The sequence below is a fragment of the Ambystoma mexicanum genome, chromosome 12, assembly GCF_040938575.1.
Source record: "Ambystoma mexicanum isolate Mex_15411 chromosome 12, UKY_AmexF1_1, whole genome shotgun sequence".
Classification (NCBI taxonomy): Eukaryota; Metazoa; Chordata; class Amphibia; order Caudata; family Ambystomatidae; genus Ambystoma; species Ambystoma mexicanum.
The window spans coordinates 877,423,245-877,444,919 of record NC_090936.1 but is presented as its reverse complement, the minus strand read 5'-3'; the positions used below and the strand labels follow the sequence as shown (position 1 = coordinate 877,444,919).

Sequence of the window (21,675 nt, the reverse complement as noted above, 5' to 3'; positions counted from 1 at the left end):
CCATCTATGGCATTTGTTATGGGGGTGTGATGCACAGGATTGCCCTCTTCGCTGATGACATTATTTTGACCCTGACTAACACCGACTCCTCCATCCTGGAACTTCTCCGCCTTCTCTGATTGTTTAAAGCTGTCTCAGGTTTCAAGACAAACCTAGACAAAAGTGAAGCGTTGAATATAAACATGGGATGCAACGCTGCGGCCCATTTGTGTGAAATTACTCCCTTCAGATGGGCTGGGAGCGGTAAAAAAATATCTGGGTATAAATCTGACCAGGCATCACTCTGCTCTACATAAGGCCAACTACCCCAGGCTTTTTAACTCAATAAGAGCAGATCTTCGCTCATGGTGCACCCACGCAATCTCTTGGTTCGAGAGGGTGGCCCTAATTAAAATGAACATTTTGCCCAGGCTACCATCTTTTTCAGGCCATGCTGGTACAGTTCCCAGCTATTAAAAAACTTCAAAAGGAATTCTAAGCCTGTATATGGCAGCACGCTATTCATAGAGTGTCATTCTCGGCCCTATGCAAGCACAAGGAAAAAGGGGGATTGGTGTTGCTGAGTATTTGGAGATATTACCAAGTGGCCTACTTGAGAGTCCTACAGGACTGGGTTAATTCATTTTCTAGTAGGGGGTGGAAGCGATTGTGGGAGGATCTGGTGGGAAGGCCCCTTCGATATAGCCCCTGGCTCCCTAAGAAAGATGGACCCTAAAGTCTTTGAATACCCAGTAACTAGTGTTACTATGCAGGTATGGGATAGTCTCTGCATTAGAGTGGGCCTCTCGTCTCTCCCGTCCCCGATGATCCCTGTGGACTTTGACCCCAGCTTTCAACCCGCATATGCGGGGAAAGGATTTGCAAATGGAGACGAGAAGGATGTGAATGTGTGGAGCATCTCTTTGACTGGGGGCAGGTTAGGATCTTCAAGTCTTTTAAGGACACCTTTGGGTTAGACAAGCATGTGCGATATTGCTACTAGCAGTTGAGACACTGGGTACAGCAGCCCCCTATTAAGGAGGCAGCTGTTCACCCACTGACGGGCTTCGATAGTGTTGTATTCTCCACAGATGGTACTGGCGGGGTACTATTGCAATTGTATGCATGTTTGAATTTGGGCCTGAAAGGATTGCCTGCGTTCACTCTAGCATGGCACAGAGACCTGGGTAGGCCCCTAGTGTTCAAAGAATGGTTCAAACTCTTGAGAGGATGCCATAAGACTACACCCAGTGTCCAATACTCAAAGAGAGGGTATAGATTCTTAACCAGAGCTTATATTACACCAGACCGTACAAGACACATGGGATCTGTGTGTAGTGGTTTATGGTGGTGAGGCTGTGCGGGAGCAGGTAGGTATATGCACATATGGTGGCACTGCCCTAAGCTGAATTGGTAATGGTTGAAGCTGGTCTGCCGGTTTAACAGGATTACCGATTCGGGTCTACCTGTGGACCTCGCTGCCTGTTTGCTGGGCCTCTGGGATAAAAACCAGGCTATTACCTGATGAATGACACATGCTATGATTTCAGCCATGTTGTGGATAGCAAGGTCTGTTATAGCTGCGCTTTGGAAAACTGACAAAATCCCAACTATTGACGATTGGTGGCTGCGCATCTGGGTACTGTTAATTCTGCAGAAGATTATAAATAATGTACAAGACAGACGATCAGCCTTCTTCACAAAGTGGAGCTGCTTTTTAGAATCCGTTATTGGCAACAATAAAGATGACAAGTGTCCCACGCACTTAAGCTCCTTGGGCTTGTTAGACTGTGCTTAATTCTCTTACAGGGTGTAATGAACCCAGAGTGTCAAGGGAACTGCTTATATAAGGTGTCTGTACATGGATTGTCTGTGCATGGATTGTCCAATAATATCTGGCACTGCTCCCCCATCCCTATGCCCACGCCCTAGTATGCAGAATTTGTGTATAATGGCATTGATGTTTATTTTGTTCCTTCTGTTTTGTTTCAATACATGTTATCATGGTCCACAGTCAAATGTCAATCCATTTGTCAATAAGCTGAAATACAGATGTAAATGACATGTTGTTCCTATAAACTGTTAATAAAGATATCTGAATAAAAAACAGTTCCAACTAAAGTCTGAATTGCACGTGTCTAAGTCTAAGAATCATTGAAATTGCTACACTTTATGTCTATGAAGTTAAAAATGGTCAAAGTTTAAGCAGCATTGGAAGAGTTCAAACTAAAGCTCAGGAAGTGCACTGGTGTTAAGACTAAGAATTATACCAAGTGCTTAACCTAAAATAGGTAAAGTGCATAGAGCACAGTTAATTGTATATGTCAAAAAATAATTTAAGATGGTCAACAGAAAGTTTGTGGAGTATACCTTTATCTTATTCAAAGTGTCAATTTTTTTTAAAGAAAGGCACAATTGTCTTAATTCTAAAGACATCGAAAATACTCACCGTAAACTATGAAGAGAAATATTTGTCCATGTATTAGAAGTTGTAACAGTCTTCAAGACAGTGGGAAGGTAAAATCAGGTGACAGTGTTCAACAACCAAGATAAGAATACAATATACATATATCATTATTGCTGTCCTATGTCACTAGAGAAACCAAGACCAAATGGGATTACAACTTGAATTCTGATGAGCAGAAGAAGCAGAACCAGAAATAGGATGTGAACTGAGGATAGCACAGGGGCAACTCGCTGGTCTTGGAAGCAAGACCACGCAGAGCAAAAGAGGTTTGAATTCGGGATCCACGCTCAGAAACCAAGCTCAGATACAGTATTAGGCTCTTTATAAAAAAAATAATACATATAATGTTCAGCAGGAGGGTTATCTATGGAGCTATATTGTGATAATACCCAAACTCGTACCAAGAGGATCCAGCAAGTTCAGAATATGAACCAAGAGATTGGATAGTGGTTACTTGTGGAATTGGAAGCCTGGGCAGGCAAAGGTGCATCTCCTTTATGGTTAGTGAGAATTAATATGTCAGAGTATGTATTGTATATGAAACCCAACTGTTTGGTATAAATCAAAAAAGGCCTCCAGATTCAGGGGCGTAGGCCTATCCACCACATTGGTGGGAGGGAAAATGACAGATTTCTTAGTGGAACATTTTTTCAACTGCGATCGCATAGCTATGTATAGACTGAGTATTTCCAAACTGAAAATTGGGAAGGATTCAAAGCATTTGACTCTATGTAAGGTACCAATAACTCAGAACAAAAGTTACAGGTAAAAAACTAATTTCATCCTATTCCAACATATCTGATTACATGGCTGATAACCTAGCGCTCTTCAAGAAAGAAAGAAAAACTCACCTGTTCAACCTCAACCTAGGCTGAATTTAGTTTTCTTCTTCCGTCTCGCGCTGCCTGATCCCTGACTCCCATTGTCATTTGTCTGTCTTTTATTGTGCGCTCTGAGGCCCATGGCCGTGTGGCACTTACAAAAATTAAAATAAATATCTTGTTTGTGCAAACAAAAACAGACATTGGTTCTTTTGCTAAAAAGGCATTGCTTGAATTTTAATGTGATATCCACAGTCTAAAAGACCTTCATTCGGATGATAGTCACCCACATGCACATAAATATAAGCAAGCTTCCTCCAACCTCTTTTTGGGAAAATAAGAATACAAATTGGAGCCCATACTTACTGGTAGCGACAGTTGGCATCTTGAGCCTGGACTTGTGGTCTGAAGCTCACAGAACTACCCTTTTGCGGGGGGAGGAAACCGTTTGCCACTTGGGACCTACAGAAGTAGGGTTTTTCTTGTTCCAGATAGAAATCGGGCCTCTGAATGTTTCAGCTGGAAAATGGCCTTTTAAACTTCCAGACCCAAAGAACTTGGGCCTTCAAACACCCATTGCAAAGATGTCTGCACCTTTTCCATAGTGAAGGTTGAAACATATCTCCCTGTGCTCTTTACAAGCCATTCTTGAAACAACTTTTTTTTTACCAGTTGTACCCGCTGCTACCTTAATCATAATTGTCCAGATTCAGCCCATTCTTTATCTTAACTGCCTTACAACACCCTGCCACATTGGAGAAATGTCCAATAACCAGCAGACACATTGAAAACTGAATCCCGCATCGTAAGAGACTCAAGTAAACATGAACCCCCTTTGTATGGAGCTTTGCAACCATATTAAACATTACTGTTTTAGGGCATACCGTACTTAACACATTCTCTTGGTATTGCTTCAGTGTCATTTTCCAAACATTTGCGGATTCCTAACAGGAACCAAATTAAATCTGGGTCCAAGTCAGATGTCACACACCATTACAGAACATTCCTTCCGCAAAATGTTTAATTGCTTCTTATCCAAAGGGTGCTCATACAGTACTTAATATATTGACACACATGGTTTACATGATACTAGTCTGAGCATTTAGATTGTCAAATTACCCTAGGGTTAGGGTTCGTGAAAAAGTGATTTTATCCTGCGAAATGTGTACACCTGGTCTTGTTTGTGTGACATTTATCAATCTATTGAGTGCTTCAGTAGAAACCCAATTTGGATGTTCCGTTATGGACACTACATCTAAAATGGCTATAGCTCATGTTAAGCTGTATTAGAACGGGAGAGCGTGGCTTGGTAGCTAATGGCAAAGACCTGATCCACCAGAACTCCTCGCCCCGTGGCAGAATCCTGTTCTTTATCTAGTGTTGTAATATGAGTGCAAACAGTGTTTACTGAGAGTGCAGTGTACAGGCAAGAATAGTGGGCTAGCGGCATATGCAGAGATGTGATAAGTTCTGCGCCTGGGGTACAGTGAGTAAGTATGTGCGGTACACTATGGACACATCTAAGACAGCAGATCGCTCACAGAGATCTGGAGTTGCGTCTGGACCTGCAACAGACGTAATGATTGTATCGAGAACTGACCTCTTGTGGGGACCATTGCCACAGCATTACAGTTTGCTTTTATCCCCTGCCTTGATGGACCCATGGCCCTGTATTGAAATGTGTCAAGGAAGTTGTCTACGAGTGGGTGAGATGTATAAAAACTCTGGAGGACTGATGCTACAGTTTGCATTGTGGAGAGAAAAGGTACATTTCTGGCTGGTGACAGTATGGTCTCCTGGGTAATGTGGGCCCCCATTGAGCTGAAAGGACGAATTGGGCTCTCTGCTGTTCGTCTCCTCCGGTGTGGGGGAGGAGATTTCCTTGTGGATGAGAGTTCTTGAGTCTTGGTCCATCTTGGGTTGGGGTCTGGTCCATACACTTGGGGGACAATCCTGAAACACTGATCCCTTTTGGTCCCCTGTAGAACATATGGCTGGTCACATGGGTATGCTTGAGAGAGCAGGGTTCTAATCAGAGAGAAGGCACATGAAGATAATTGACTATCCTGCAGGTGGAAGCTGTCTGAGGGCCAGTAATACCCCTTGGAGTGAGTTCCAAATGATCACTGTGGCAATTTCCACCAATGTGAATGGTGGTAAAAAAAACAAAGGATGGGTAGCCCAAAATAGACCAGTTTCCATGGTCGACCAACAAAGGGTGACACCAGCATGAAACCGCAGGGTTTGGGGTACAGGAGGTCACTAAGGGTGCCCCCACATGCCTGGGAGCAAGCAGGTGTCACTGCCAATGTCCTATCGAGGATATGAGCATTGATGTCTCCTTGATACGCTCTGAACTGTGGGAGGGGAAATACAGAGTTACAGAAACAGAAGGGCGAGTGGAAGAGTTGGAGACCATGGTCAAGGACCTCAACGAGAAAGTAGAGACTCATCGCAACACAAAAAAACACAAATGAGGCCCCTAGATTAGAAATATTCCTTGAGAAATTAATAATGGAACGCTTCCTGCTACGGGAAAGCTCTCGGTTCTTCTCCATTGAATGAGAATAAAAAAAAGCCGGGTGTTATTCACCTGCAGAATTGCTGGCAGGAGCAGTTGTGTCCATTTTCTTTAATTATAGGAACAAGAATGCTGCGCTGAGGTGGCCAAGAGGAACAAAGCCATGCCTTATGACAATAGGAAGCTCCTCATTTTCAATGCTATATTCATGGAGTAAAGGAGCAGAGAAAGTGGTGTCATGCCATTAACAAGTGTCTGAAGGAGATGGGCATGGTACATATGTAAATGTGCCTAGCTAAACTGAAGGCAGTGTCAGCGGGCAGAACATGTTTCTTTATTAAACTGGAAGATAAGTTGTATTGGCTGGATAATAGAGCAGCAATAGTTCAAATGCAATGCAATGCCTTGGTAGTTGTCACAGATTACAGGCCTTTGAGAGTGGAATTGCAGGCTATAGAATTGATGGTGGGAAGGGCCTGTTAGCTAGTGGAGGTATGTGTTTTTTTTAATAGGATGACCTGAAATGGAGGAAGCTGTCACTACACTGAACTGCATATTGCTATTATGGCCTTGGCTCTGGAAGACACTGAGGCCTCAAACTTATTTATTGACTGTAATGTGATGTTGGTTATTTTTGTAGCTTGTATATTATTTCATTTTCAGATGTACAAAGATGTATTTAACTTACAAATGCAGCCTGAGCAACATCTTTATACAAATGACCAAAGATTGCTTATAAAACAATCTTTTCTAGAGTTTCCCATCTCATGTAGATCTAATAGGACTGCCTGAAAGCAGACCTATACTGTCATTCCCAATAGTCAGCCTTTTCTTTCCGTGACAATGTGGTTTAGAAGAAAATGATATTGCTGAGTGTAGACACATTAGTGATTGGGTTTTTTCCATGCTGCCATTTAGTAAAACTGAGCTGCATGGAAATATAACCTTGGGTCAGACAGGGAATATCTTCCCCATTCTTTAAGCATAATCAAGATGTGTCTATTTTTCCTGTTTTTTTGTTTACCATCCCAGATAAATCTCAATAGAGGCTTCTCAATTCCCTATTTATAATTTTGTGCAAGGGCAATAGGCAAGCATTGCAAGCGGTATCAAAGCCATTGTAGTACATTCATTTTCACTACTTCTAGCCAACCTCGGACACTGAGTGAGAGGAGACTCCATCTCCATGTCTTCTTGAATCTTATTTAGTAAAGCGTGCTATTCTCTTTATATTTTTTCTTATACGTCTTGACTATTGTCTGTATTTTAGATACCAAGGCATTTTATGAGGTGTTCCTGAGGTTAAGTATGAATAGGCCACACTCATCATGGGAGTCTGTATATTTTACTTCAGTCCCCAATGCTTACTGTTTATGTTTTGTCTTCATTGAGCATATAGCCCTATGTAGGGGCCTATGGCATAGTGATCCTCTCTATAGCTGGAAGAGTTGTGGCTGGGCTCTGTGGCTGGATTCAATACATATAGAAGAACATCATCTGCAAATAAGGCAAACTTGTTTCCCCTCCCCAGATATTTGTACCGGATACCCTTACATCACTCCAAATAGTTTCTGTGAGGGACTCAATAGTGATCATAAACTGGAGTGCGGGTTCACCTTGCAGAACAAAAGCACCGGACAGAACGCCATTCACCCTAACTCTGTATGTAGGTTCCCTGCATAGTCTTTGATTTTGTCTATGAAGAGGGAGTTTGGGGTGGGGAGCACTTTGCGGTTTGGTTTCCCACAGAAACAGCCAGTGCACCCTATCGAAGACTTTGTCTGCGGCGAGAGCCAAACAAATGTTGGTCCTGACACAGGGTCAGCCAAGGACTGGTTTGCTAGAGGTCTGCGTATATTATTCCATCCCAGGCCCCCACAAAGCCTGATTGGTCAAGATTAATGAATGATATGATGTTACTGTCCAATCGGTTGGCTATTACTTTGATTTAAATTGTATAATCTAGGTTCAGGAGAGACATAGGCCTATATGAAGTTGTCTTGTCTGTGGGCTATCCTAGTTTAGGGAATACTGAAATTTTCCCCTGAGCCACATCCACGGTAAAGGCATCCCATGAGTCCAGAAGGTGCAAGAGAGGTACTAATTATTTAAATAATAAAATAATCGCTCTGTCTCAGGGATGGTTCAAACGTTTGTATTTCAAGTTTGTGGACCCTAGGGCCAACCCTATTTTTCTTGTCTCCTGTGTGATTCCTCCCTAGCCAGTCATTCTTAACTCCGGTTAATGCTACCGACCGGTAATCCCTACAGTCTAAATTGTATCTTCAACTAATGGTAAATCTCCAAAACATTGGCTCTCTAAGCTCCCTCACGGACTTCCTGCTATCCCTATTCTAACCAGTTGTTGGTGTTCTAAGGTGGTTCTGGGACGTGCCTTCCTCAGCGATGCCCTTTCTCCTCTTCTTCTCTACTCTAACTATCATTCCCTCTGACTTACTCCTCCCACGGTTCTCCATCCCTCAGATGTTTTACTCCTAGTCGTGACCCTTTGATGTAACTACTGTTCCCACTCCACTTGACTAGACCCTCCTTTTATGACAACTCACCTTCACTCTCCTACTCCTGCTAGTACTATTCACCTCCCACTACTACACTCTTCCTCCCACTACTCAGTGCTCCTCTCACTACTACTCTCCCCTTCCCACTATTACTCTCCTCCTCCCACTACTATACTCCTCCTCCCACTACTACTATACTCCCCCACCACTACTCTCCTCACTCCAAGCTACACAAACACCCTCCTTCCACTCTGTACCAGCCGCTTTACATTCACTTCTTACACTACCCTCTCTATCCACTTGCCTCACACACATGGGCACTCACACTGTAGAACCACTATCACTTCTAAGCCAGTGCCATTCCTTTTTCACACATCTTCTCCACAAGCCACTGTTCCCTCCTTTCTCCTGCTGATCTCTTGTTCCACATCCACTGCTGACCTCACCGGAGTAAGCTACACTTGCTGTTTCCTGTCTTGAATTTAACTCCTCCTCCCTATCGGAATCGGCCAAAAAGACCGAGATGGAAAGACCGAATGGGAGATTTGGCAGAATTGTGGCTGTTCGAAAATAATGAACGGCCGAAAAAAGTTTGGCCAAATACCCCATTCAGTGGCGGGGGTGTCCCCCGCACCCTTGCCCACTATATTGTGAGTGGGGGTTTGCCGGGATCTCCCCCCCCCCCCCCCCCCCCAACCGGTCCTGGAAACAAAAAAAAGGAAAGGACCCTTCGGCACCAGTTCCCGATCACAGAAGTGAAAGGGAACAGGTGATGCAAGGACACAGCGAGTCAGCAGCAAGGTAAGTAGGGTGTGGGAATGGGGGACAAGTCAGAAATGTTCAGGGGAGAAAAGACTGAAAGGTTATTTCTGAAAAATAATCTTCGGTCTTTTCTCCCTCAAACATTTCCATCTCAGGCTTTCAACACCGATCCGTGCCTATAACCTGATTGGGTAATTCTTCCTGGCCAATCTAGCTCTGTCTACTTCCCGTGGGGTGTATATGTACTGTGGTCATTTCTTAAAAGTGGGCTAGGCCCAACCCACTTTCTCGATGGAGGATCGCGGTGTACTGAGAATTCCGGCCTGAGAAAGCCAGTGTGCATGTTTGTAACTCAGGGCCCTTTGCCTGGGGTCTTCTGGTAAATCTTAGGGGGAGGTTGGGTCTGTCTCTGGTCAGAGTCCTGGTGGTCCAGGGGTTGTTTCTTGTGTTTTGTGTGCTTGCTCGTGCATCGTAGGGAGCTCCAGGCCATCTGAAACAGTACTGCTGTATTGGGCAGTGGGCTCTTTATCTCTCTCTTGTTTATGACAGTTTACGCCACCTCTGCTGCATCAGATGTACATCTCTGCATGGCTCGCTCTTGTGCTGCTCGTTTTTCTGTGCTTGCTGTTCCTTGTTGTATTGTACGTTCGTTCTGAAAACAATGGAAAAAGACTGACAAGTTTCCGTTCTAAGAGGCATGGCTGGAGGTAACAATTGTCTACAAGAGTACATGTCGGCACAGGTGGGGTCAGGACTTTGTGCATTTATGGTTGGTTCGTTTACGCTTAGGACTATGGTTGACCCAGAATATCTTCCTGCCCATCTCTCCATCCCGGGGAAGGGTTCTGAACCCCTGTTGACAAGGCCAAGGACTTGGTCTTGTCACAGTCACCCAGTAGGTGGACATTGTGTCTGTGTAAGCTATCCTTTGTTAACTGTTGCCATTCAAAAGAGACCGTTTCCACTGCATGTCTGGCAAATATGCGGGGTGAATGATGGCATCTAGGTATGGTTTATACTTTATTTTCCTTGTTAAAATAATTTCTGTCCTGCTGCAAGACTGAGGTGATCCAGATTAAAATGTATAATCTCTGGTTTCTTTATTATTGGTTCCCCAAACATCTATGCAATCAGGTTCCCCCATTATCTGGTTCAAAGGTTTGGGGGCTGTCCACAAGGCTGGTTTAGAGCCATTATCGCTTCTATCCAAAAGGTGATATGAAATGTATTAAAGTCTCCCACCATGGTCAATTTTCCAGGTGTGTTCTCTATCAATTATTGGGCTAATGTGTGATAGAAGATGGCACCTCTGTGATTGGGGTATTGGTGTTCACCAATGTTGCCTCTTCCCCTCAGTCTGCCCCTTACTTTGGGCCCGATTCATGGAAATGTGCGCAGAAATCCTGCACGGGCTGCTAGCTGAGAAGGACACTGGGTGAGCCTGCATGCAGGATAAAAAATGTGTATCCCACGTATTCATGGAGTTTACTGTGCAAAGTAACTGTATTTGCAAGTCACGCCCGGAATGCCCTCGACACGTCCACACACAAAGCATCAACGGCCAGAACAGCTACCTTTGTGTGCACCACTGGGCGCAAATACATGCACCCTACAAACAGTGCGTGGGTCTCCCGCCAGCAGGCCTGCGTCTTGGGGACCCTGCACAGGGTCCCCCGTAACAGTTGCTGGCACCCCGACAACATGCGTATGAAAAATTGTAACTCAGTCTAAACTTGGAAAATCTGCATGTGAACCCCTGTGCCGGATCCAGAGACCCTTAAGGAATCCTGAGGTTCTGAGACATCAGTGAGGATTGTCCTTTACGTAACACAAAAAGAGAAGATGGGAGAAATTGATGTGGGGCATGGAGTTGAACTATGACTGGTATATTTATGGTTGCCATCATGTATCTAATTCACCGCCCCCACAAAAGGGACCCAGAGAGGGCCATTTACAAAAGGCCAACCATGCGGAATGCTGACTTTCAGTTTGAATCTGCAAGGTTGGCCTTTTGCAACTGGGCTTCTGACACATATCCAGAAAAAGGACCAGAAAGGACTCTAGTTTGATGTTGTTATGTGAAGGATAGGCATATAGGAGTTGACGTTTGTCTATTTGGGATTTCAGGAATCTTGTGAGTACAGAGATATTGTTCCTTGCACTCTTGTACAGTGCTCCATTGCTCTCATGGCATGTTCATGCTGCAGAAAACCCAAATACGAAATCCAAATATGGAACACCTAAGAGGCTGGAGTATTGGGGGTTTGAAGTAGGGGTAACTCTGTTTTTTCTTTTTTTGCGATTGGGCTGGACTGACCTATAATCACCCTCTCATGTGTGCATAGCAGAGAGTCCCAGGTCCTTTAAATCTTTTTCCCACTTTTCATTGTTTCTTGTAGAGGTAGTGAGCTATTTGTGTCTTCATTCAGGAAACCTGTCTGAATCTTTTGAGGTCAACGGGGCTGATCTGGTTGCGTAGTACCATTTGCATGCAGTTTCTTGAGTCACGTTTGGTTTTATGTCGGTGTTCTATATATTCCACCAGTCTGTAGTAGCAAAGAAGTGTGTCTTTCCCTTATATACCATTCTCAATTTCTCTGGGTAGCAAAATTGTGTATGGGATATTGATCTGTCTGAACCATTTCATTTAAGATCTTGGAATGACTTTCTAGCCGCTTGAGCAGCCATAGTAAAATCAGGGTAAATAGTGATCCTAGCATTGGTATTGGAGACCTCTGTTCTCGCAGGCTCTTCTGAGTATCGAGTCTCTGTTGGTATTGTTTTATACTTGGGTTCTAATCAGAAATGGTGTAGCTCTCGGTGAATGTTGAGGGCCTGGGGTGTAAAGAGTGTCTTCAAGCATACAATCTGGTGGTGAAATAGGCATAGGCTGTCAAGGATAGCTGGAGTCAAATTTTGAAGAACATTTTACATATCACCATTTGGGGTTGCTTCCAGTCCAACTAGAGGATCCATACTTTGTTCTTTCTTCCAAATCCTCCTGCATTTAATGGATTTCATTAGTGTTTCCAGGGTTTTAACCGTGGCCTGATCTTGTCCTCCAGCTTTCTCACCCTTGCTTCAACGTCATCTATCATATGGGTCTGTATATCGAGTGTAATATGCATGAAATAAACTTTTCAGGAGAGACCATCAATCTTTTCAGGGGACTTCCTAAATTTCTGTCATTATCGAAATCAACATTTCCTACAAATCTTCATCTCGCATCACTATCTTCCATCACTATCTTGTTTTACCAGTTTAGCCCTTTTTGTTCATAGATCGGTCAACTTTAGCTTTCTTTGTGACAAATGTGTCAAGGCCGCCCTGCTTCTCCTGCCTTCTCTTTGATTTGCCCATTATACTAGGCTTTAGTTATGTCATTCCAGGCATAGCCACAGTTGGAATGGGATTTTTAGGAAACTACCCGCAATTCCCTCCTCCCCACCTCAGGTAGAAGCATCCTCACTATCTTTTTAGTGACAGTGGATTTCCTGGATGAGTAGATACTTGCTTCTCAGAGCACTACATCCTGGTCACAGACTTTGCACTTGAATAACATTTATTAGATGTTTAGCGCCTTGCTTAAACTTGATCCGTAAGGAAGCAGTTAAGTTTTCTCCAGGTAAATGTTCACAGTTCTCTTGCAGTGGGGATGAGAGGTTATACACAGCTACATTTGGCCATTTGTTGCTCAGCCCACATCTTACACAATTCTTCATTTATGCCATCACATTGCCTGTGATAGCAACCACCTTCCCCACTCTTTTGAGTGTTGGAAAAAAGAATGCTTGTGGCGTATATATGGGGGAGAAGAAATAATGGGGCTCCACTACAGCCTTTTTCACCTCCAGATTGTACTCTGCTGTTTGATTAGCTATTTCTTCAGTTGTAGTTGCTCAGGTTTTCTGTGCTGCTCCAACTTCACCGCTGATTACTCGGGCAGATCAAGTGATACACTTCAGTGCAAACCTCCCCACATCCCAGGCAGCTCCTCCATGCCCAAGTCCACAGCCAAGTATCACCGGATATGGGGTATTAATGAAGGGGATCCGCTTCACCCCACCTTACCTGCAAATTCACCCAACTCTGGTACTCTGTGGACTCCTCAGCAACCAATCTGTGTTCACCCATGACTTTCCGGTCTCTGTCCCCTCAGAAGGAGCATCCTAGACCAACGCCATCTGGGAGGATGGTTCTCCACTTCACGACTCCCCACTCACATCATCACCTCCTCTCACAAAATGGTGCCCTGGGTTGTCACTCATCCTGGAGCTGTGCTCCCTTTCTATTCCTGTCAGTCACTGCCTTCTCATGTTTCGGTATAGGTCCTCCCAAAGCGCTACCCCTTAATTTATCCATCCCTGATTTTGAAGGGGAAAATTAGCTCCCCTTTCTGCAGGATTTTGTAAGATTATAGAGGTCTTACCCAGAGCAACAGGTGGGCATGTTGTGCCGAGGTCACACCCTCTCCTTTCATGATGACTGTTATTGTTACATAATTGTTCTCTGTTGCGTTCACATGGGTGTGAGGTCTCATTGTTTATGGAATTTTTTTTAAAGCAGACTGGATGGTTTAGTCTAGTAGTCTGCATACACCATGCCTCTTCTCTAAATGGACTGCAGGTGCACTTGCATAGATAGAGATGGTGGAAAGTACTGGTGCAAGTTGTGACTTAGAAGATGCTTGTTCTGCAAGACTGTCTGGGTGTTGAGTGGAGCCTTGCTCCCTAAAACTCACTTCAGACCTGCTTTGCACTATGATGTTTTTTTACAGGATGATTCTGGTATTCCAAACGTGGGCATGAAACATTAGGCTTGCAGACCCGCTGGGCCTTTCGAGAGCAGAACGCTTCACTCGCAAGGTTTATCCCAGAATGCTCACAAAGAACAAGGGCAAGATTCTTCACCACAATAACAGATCCCACACTCTATGCGATGTGGCCTCTGAGTGTTGACTCTGAGTATCTAGACCTCCCAGATGAGTGCGTTGGAATGCTCGCATCAGGAGGGCACTTTCTGCCAGGAAGGTGTATGCCAAGAATGAAGATGTTTCTGTGTAGTGTTTGCAGATTGACTTTCAACAAGTTCTTTACAACCTTATCAATTGCTGTTCCCCCTGCTACATAGAGTCAAGACGGGACTGTTGCACAGTTCCCTAAAGGTGCATGTAGCAGCAATCACAGATGGTGCAGCTGGACAAGATGGCTGCTTGATTTTCATTTATCATATAGTGAATATCTTGGAAGACTGTTTTCCTGTTGGCCATTCCATGGAATTGTAGGATAGATGCATACCCTTTCATCCCAGGAAAGGTTTACTAAATTCTTCACCATCAAATTGATGTTAAACCCACCCCATTATTTTCATCCTTCAGTTTTATCACACTTTACTCTCAATCAAACTTCAATAAGCATTCTACGCCAAAGTAGTAGACACTTCTTTCGAAGGGATTGTGTCCTCCGACGAATTCCTTATCTTAGATATCTCTTTCCAGCTTTGCTGGCCTCTGAAATTTTTTTCTCTAGAGGGCGCTGCGCGTCGACGTCCGCCGAGTCGATGTCCCTCAACAGCCGCCGTATCGACTTCCGACGTCATCCTGCCTATAAAGGCCGCGCGCAGCGCCCATTGCTCAGTTCCGTTTTTCCGCGCTTACTCAGTGCCTCGGAATATCATTGCTCAGTTTTCGTAGTGAATTAATCCAATTTCCTCGAGATATTCGATCCATACTCGATGGCTTCCTCGTCGCAACCGACGACCCCTCGGTCTGGCTTTAAAAAATGCCGAGACTGTGGGAAAAAGATGTTGCTGACTGACCCTCACAGAGTTTGTCTGTGGTGTTTGGGAGCTGAACACCATTGTTCGGAGTGCGAGGACTGTATGTCCATGACAGCTAAGGCCCTGAAGGAGCGTAGGGGGAAGCTGGAAAAAGGTAAGACTTCAAAAGCTTCTTCTTCCTCGACGAAGTCGAGACATTCGTCTCCTCGTCACCATTCGCGCTCCAGGTCTCGAAGCGGGTCCCATCACTGCTCGAGATCGAAGCACTCGAAGAGGAGACGTCGAAGATCCCCTTCTTCGTCCTCCTCTTCCTCTGTTTCTCCTAAGAGAATCCCTTGCCCCACGAAACATAGTTCCCGGGCTGAATGGGAGGAATTCCGCAAAAATATGATGAGCGTCTTTGAGAAAGCGGCCTCGACCCCCTCGAAGACTGCCGAGAGCGATGCTCTGGTCGAAAGACCCGAAGGTCTAAAACGCCGCGAGTCGCAGTACCCGGCAAAGGAAGCTTCTCGAGCGCGTCACGAACCCTCGAGTAAAGCTATGACCTCGAACCCTTCTTCGAAGGTTCCGTCGACGCCGTCAACAAAGGTTCCGTCGACGCCGAGGTCGGTGTCTTCGATGCCGTTGTCGAAGGGACCTTCGACACACGGGTCTGTCGACTCGACGCCATCTTCGACACCGGCGTCGACGCCAAGGAAAGTCACGGTTGCGGTGCACCCAGTGGCTATCCCCAGGTCTTTGATGACGATGGCGTCGAGATTGTCGACATCCTCGAGCAGAATCCCAATTCTATCGAACCTCGAGGCCTCCGCCTTTGTGTTCGACGCCACGTTCGAAGCCTTCGACGTCGGCGTCGACGACATCGACGTTTTCGAGGCCGATTACAACAAGTTTGGCACCCTCGGCCTTGGAGATGGGTTTCACACCCTTTGTGAGTTCAGACCAATTGAGAACTATGTCCTCAATTATGGAAGAGGGAGAACTATCTGACCAAGAAGAGACATTTGAGTTGCAGGGATCTGCAACCCCAGTTCAGGAGGAGTTATCCTCAGAGGAACGCAGGTTAAAGGAACTCCATGATTCCTTACATGAGGCAAGTGGGCTAGACACTTCCCCTGAGGTGGAGTTCGCTAGGCCAGACCCGGGGGAGCATGCTGAAACCCCCTATAGAGCCTTAATGGCCAGGATCACAGAATTTATGGGGTGGTCAACACCTTCACAGGCTTTCCAACAAGATGACCTCACGGATATTCTTGATAAAGGTCCACAGGAGGATCCTGTAGTGCCTTTTCATAAAGCTCTTCAAAGGAAAATCATGACGAACTGGGAAACCCCAGATGTCGTCCCGGCAGTAAATAAAAAACTGTCTGCTAAATACAGGGTGGGCCTCATTACAAGGATGGCGTTAGGGATTTACCGGTACCGGTAAAATACCGGTACCGGTAAATCCCTACCGCCTTACTACGAGGTCCCTTTGCGGGTTGGGGGATTTAACGCCTGCTTTTTGCAGGCGTTAAAATCCAACCCGCTAAGGGACCTCGGAGCTAATTACGCCACCGCAAAATTGCGGTGCCGTAATTAGCGCCTTCCCCATTCCCATAGAGCCCTATGAGGCAGAAATGGGAATGGGGAAGGGCAATGGCCGAAGGGGGATTTACCGCCCCTCCAACCTTGGAATGGGGCGGTAAATCCCCTTTCCGCCAAGGCGGTGCCGGTATTTTACCGGCATGAGCCATGGCGCTAATAGCGCCATGGCTCACCGCCTACCGTGTAATGAGGCCCGGTATCTTCTGCAGACCCGGAGTTTTTGTCCAAACATCCATCCCCAGAAAGTCTGGTGGTACAGGCAGCATCTTCTACTGACATCAAGACTGCTTACCCTACCGTTCCACAGGACAGGGACGATAAAAAATATGATGCTATGGCAAAGAACATTTTTTCGGCATGTAGCATGGCGTTAAAATCTATTAATGCTACTTGCACCCTTGCTAGATTCAGCCATACACTTTGGAAGTGTGCTTCTACAGCGGCTGACTGCATCCCGGAGGGAGAAGAAAGGGAGGCGTTCCTAAATATCATACAGGACGGTAAAGACGCTATGTGCGAATCCCTCCAGACGGGCATTGATTCGGCTGACAGTATCAGCAGAGCAATGGCGGCAAGTACAACAACCAGGAGATTTGCCTGGTTGAGAAAGTCTGGTTTTGCCCCAGATGTGCAAGCCAGGCTCTTGAACATGCCATTCGATGGCTCTTCTTTGTTTGGGAAAAAGGCGGATGACAGTTTAGAAAAACTGCAAACATCAAAGGCAGCAGCAAAATCCCTAGGCGCTGCAATCCGTCAGGCACCTTTTCGTTCCACAGGATCCTCTGCGAGAGGCAAATCCTTTCGCTTCTACTCCGCATTCGGAAGAGGTAGAGGACGACCGGCTCAAAGGGGACAAAGAAGAACTACCCGAGGTGGACGGGGTAGATATTCAAAAGCCGCAGCAACAGCAGGTGCCTCTTTACCATCTGCATCAGCCGCCCCAAAACCACTCTGAGGACTTCCCTCACAAGACACCTGTAGGAGGCAGGTTAACTCAACATCTGGCGGAATGGCAGGCTATCACGTCAGATGCTTGGGCATTGAAAACAGTTGCCCAAGGTTACTACCTGCCTTTCCTACGCATACCTCAGAGTCATCCACCGGGGATCAGCTCTCAAAAAGCTCCAGATCCGCTCCTCTTGCAGGAAATTTTAGACCTGCTAGAGAAAGGTGCCATAGAACCGGTACCTGTAGCGGAGAGGAACAAGGGCTGGTACTCCCCTTACTTTCTCATTCCAAAGAAAGACGGAGGACTGAGACCCATCTTGGACTTGCGAGAATTGAACAAATTCCTCAGGAAAGACAAATTCAAGATGGTAACTCTTTCTCAGATCCTTCAGGCCCTTCAGTTCCAGGACTGGTTGGTATCTCTGGACCTTCAGGACACTTATTTCCATGTGCCTATCCATCTCAAACACAGGAAATACCTGAGGTTCGCAATTGGCAACTCTCATTATCAATTTCGAGTACTGCCATTTGGGCTGACCTCCGCCCCGAGGGTCTTCACCAAGTTAATGTCGGTAATGGCTGCAAGTCTAAGGAGGGAAGGGATTCACGTCTACCCCTACCTGGACGATTGGTTGATCAGGGCTGTATCTTCGGAACAAGCTCAGATCCAGCTAAATCACGTTTGCCACTCCCTTCACAGACTGAGCTTCTCCCTCAATTTAAAGAAGTCACAAATGATACCATCGCAGAGACTCCAGTTCATCGGAGCGATCCTGGACACTTCCCTGGGAAAAGCCTCGCCACCAGAGGTGAGGGCTCAAGATATTCTACAGATGGTTACCAAGTTCCAAAATGCCCAACGTCTCCCAGCCTTTGACTTTTTGAGGTTGCTAGGCCTCATGGCATCCTGCATTTTCCTAGTGCCAGAGGCTCGCCTGAGAATGAGATCTCTCCAGTGGGCACTGAGAACTCAGTGGTCACAATTCTCAGGAAGAATGACAGATCTTCTTCAGGTTCCCGACAGGGTGGCTCGAGACCTTCAGTGGTGGGCCTGTCAGGAGAACATTTTGAAAGGGGAACAGTTTTGGCAACCCTGGCCGGAGATAACAGTAGTCACGGGTGCCTCACTCACGGGGTGGGAAGCCCACGCCAACGACTTGACCATCAGCGGTCGTTGGTCTCCATCGGAGTCCAGACTACATATCAACCTGTTAGAGCTGAGGGCCATCAGACTTGCGCTGAAGGCGCTCCTGCCATCTGTACAAGGAAAGAATGTCCTGATAATGACGGACAATACAGTTGCCATGCATTACCTCAACAAAAGAGGAGGCGTAGGATCACTACCTCTGTGCAGAGAGGCGATGCAGCTCTGGTTTCGGGCAATCCAAGAAGGAATCTCTCTATCGGCAGTTCACCTAGCCGGAGAGAAGAACTTGACAGCGGACGCTCTAAGCAGGCAGAGCACAGTCTCCCACGAGTGGGAACTAGCTCAGGAAGTCCTTCAAGAGATCTTCGCCCTTTGGGGAACCCCTCAGGTGGATCTGTTCGCCACCAGTGTCAACAGGAAGTGCGATCTGTTCTGTTCAAGGGAATTTCCCCCGAGAGGAGCTCTGGGAGACACGTTCATAGTGGACTGGGAGTTCCCACTTCTGTACGCGTTCCAACCGGTCCCTGTCATTCCTCAAATGATCAGGAGGTTGAGAAGATTCCGGAAAACCATGATCCTAATTTCCCCGGATTGGGCCAGGAGAACGTGGTACCCAGACCTTCTAGACTTGTCCATCTGCCCTCCAATTCGACTTCCACTCAGAGAGAATCTACTCTCACAGAAGGGAGGTCAGGTTCTCCATCCAGACATCAAAACCCTCAACCTTCACGCTTGGCTTCTGAAAGGCTGAGGTACAAGGATTGGGACCTCCCTGATGATGTTATGGAGGTGTTGCTTTCGGCAAGGAGGCCAGCAACAAAGTCTTTATACCGCTGCCGTTGGAACAGATTTTGCAGCTGGTGTAGAGAAAAGAATATCGACCCCTTTTCATGTGGTACACCAATGTTTTTGTCCTTCCTACTCTATTTAGCGAATTCAGGCCTTCAAGTTGGCACCATCAAGGGCTATCTCGCAGCGCTATCCATCTTTAAGCGCACTGCGGAAGAACCATCCTATTTCAAGTTACCCTTGGTAATACAGTTTCTAAAGGGGTTAACTAACGTTTATCCCCCAAGACCATTCCAGGTTCCCCTATGGGATTTAAACTTAGTCCTAACTTTCCTGATGGGCACACCTTTCGAGCCACTCCATTCTTGTTCGTTAAGATTTCTTACCCTTAAAACTGTTTTATTAATAGCACTTACATCTGCTAGAAGGGTGAGCGAGTTACAAGCTCTTTCTTGTAAACCCCCTCATACAATCTTTCACAAAGACAAAGTTGTTCTGCAAGTGAAGCCTAATTTCCTCCCAAAGGTGGTTTCTGAATTCCATATCACTCAGAAGATTACCCTTCCATCTTTCTGTCCTCCTCCTCATCCGGGGAAAGAGGAAGAGAGGTTACACAGGCTGGACCCAAGAAGGGCTTTAAGTTTTTACATCAGTAGACTGGCTAGGATAAGACAAGCAGACCAGCTGTTTGTAGGCTACGCAGGTCACAAGCTGGGGTTACCGATAACTAAGCAGACCATTTCCAGATGGATCATTCTAGCCATTTTGGAATGTTATAAACTGGCAGGAAAAGAGCCCCCTCAAAACCTTAGGGCTCATTCGACCAGAGGTATTGCAGCTTCATCGGCCCTCAAAAGAGGAGTGCCGGTTAGAGACATATGTGCGGCTGCCACATGGTCGTCTGTCCATACCTTTACACGGTTTTACAACTTGGATTCCTCCTCCAGTCAAGAGACTAGGTTTGGAAGGGCGGTATTGCACTCTATTCATCAATAAAAAGAAGCATGAAGTCAGTACTCCCACCTCCAATAACAGAATACTGCTACGGGAGCCTATCTAAGATAAGGAATACGTCGGAGGACACAATCCCTTCTTACCTTGTAACGTTCTTTCGATTGGGATGTTCCTCCGACGTATTCCTTATCGACCCTCCCATCCATCCCCGCAGTACTACTTCCCTTGTTGTTGCAGCTTACGCTCCTTCAGGGTGATTAGTATAGTCCAGAAAGAATAATTGTGGGCAACAAAACGGAACTGAGCAACGGACGCTGCGTGCGGCCTTTATAGGCAGGATGACGTCGACGACGATACGGCGGCTGGCGAGGGACATCGACTCGGCGGACGTCGACGCGCAGCGCCCTCTAGAGAAAAAATTTCTGAGGCCAGTAAAGCTGGAAAGAGATATCTAAGATAAGGAATACGTCGGAGGAACATCCCATCGAAAGAACGTTACAAGGTAAGAAGTAACTTGTTCTTCTATTGACGTGAGGATCATTTTGCACCTTTACATGGATTGAATGAATAATTTACGGGAGTCAGAACAACTTTTCATTTGATAAGGTCCTTCGAACAAAGCTCTGCCCCTTTCAAGGCAAGGGATCTTATGCTGGGTCATCAGTTTAATCAATTATTGCAGCAGGATGACCAGTAAAGGCTCACTGTACGAGAGCCAAGTCTACCACAACAGTGTTTCATGAGGGGGTTACACTACATGCCATCTACAAGGTTGTGACATGGGGATCCCTCCACATGTTGTCCAAGCACTTCTGCAAGCAAATGGAAGCCAGAGCACAGTCCTCTGTGGGCTAGGGGGTCCTCCATCATCTTTTTCATTAAGGTGATACCAGCTGCACCCCGTTCTATCCCTTTTGTGGCGTGCTGCTTGGTATTCTATTCAAGAATGTAAATCCATGAAAGATCCAATGCTGGAGAAGAATGAATGACTTGCCTGTGTAACTGTAAGACTCTAGTTTTGTTATTTTCCATAGATTCATATGTTACTCACCCACCTCCCTTCCAAAGCATAAGTAATTATTGAGTATGCAATGATACATGATTGCTCTATAAATCTAAAAATGGCTTCCTGGGGTGAAACCTAAGCATTTTCTCTCACTGACCACGGGGAAAAAAGAATGAAATTAGGTGAATAGACTATAAGTTAAATGTACTTCTGTTATTATAACCTATCAATGTACTTAGGATTCCCCTGATTGACAACGAGAAATATTTAACCTAAATGTGTAATATTTATATACATCAATGTAAAAGTGCAGGTGAGTAACTAATTTGGATGGGTCCTCATCACTGGAGCGCAGGCCCATAACAGTAAAATTAACTACCTTAAACCTCCGGACCAA

General features: G+C 45.8%; 1 protein-coding gene across 2 annotated transcripts in view; it reads left to right on the top strand.

Moving 5' to 3' along the window:
• Positions 1-21,675, top strand: part of ANKS1B (ankyrin repeat and sterile alpha motif domain containing 1B) — an 806,556-nt gene that overhangs the window by 748,986 nt on the left and 35,895 nt on the right. The gene's annotated exons all lie outside the window — the stretch shown is intronic.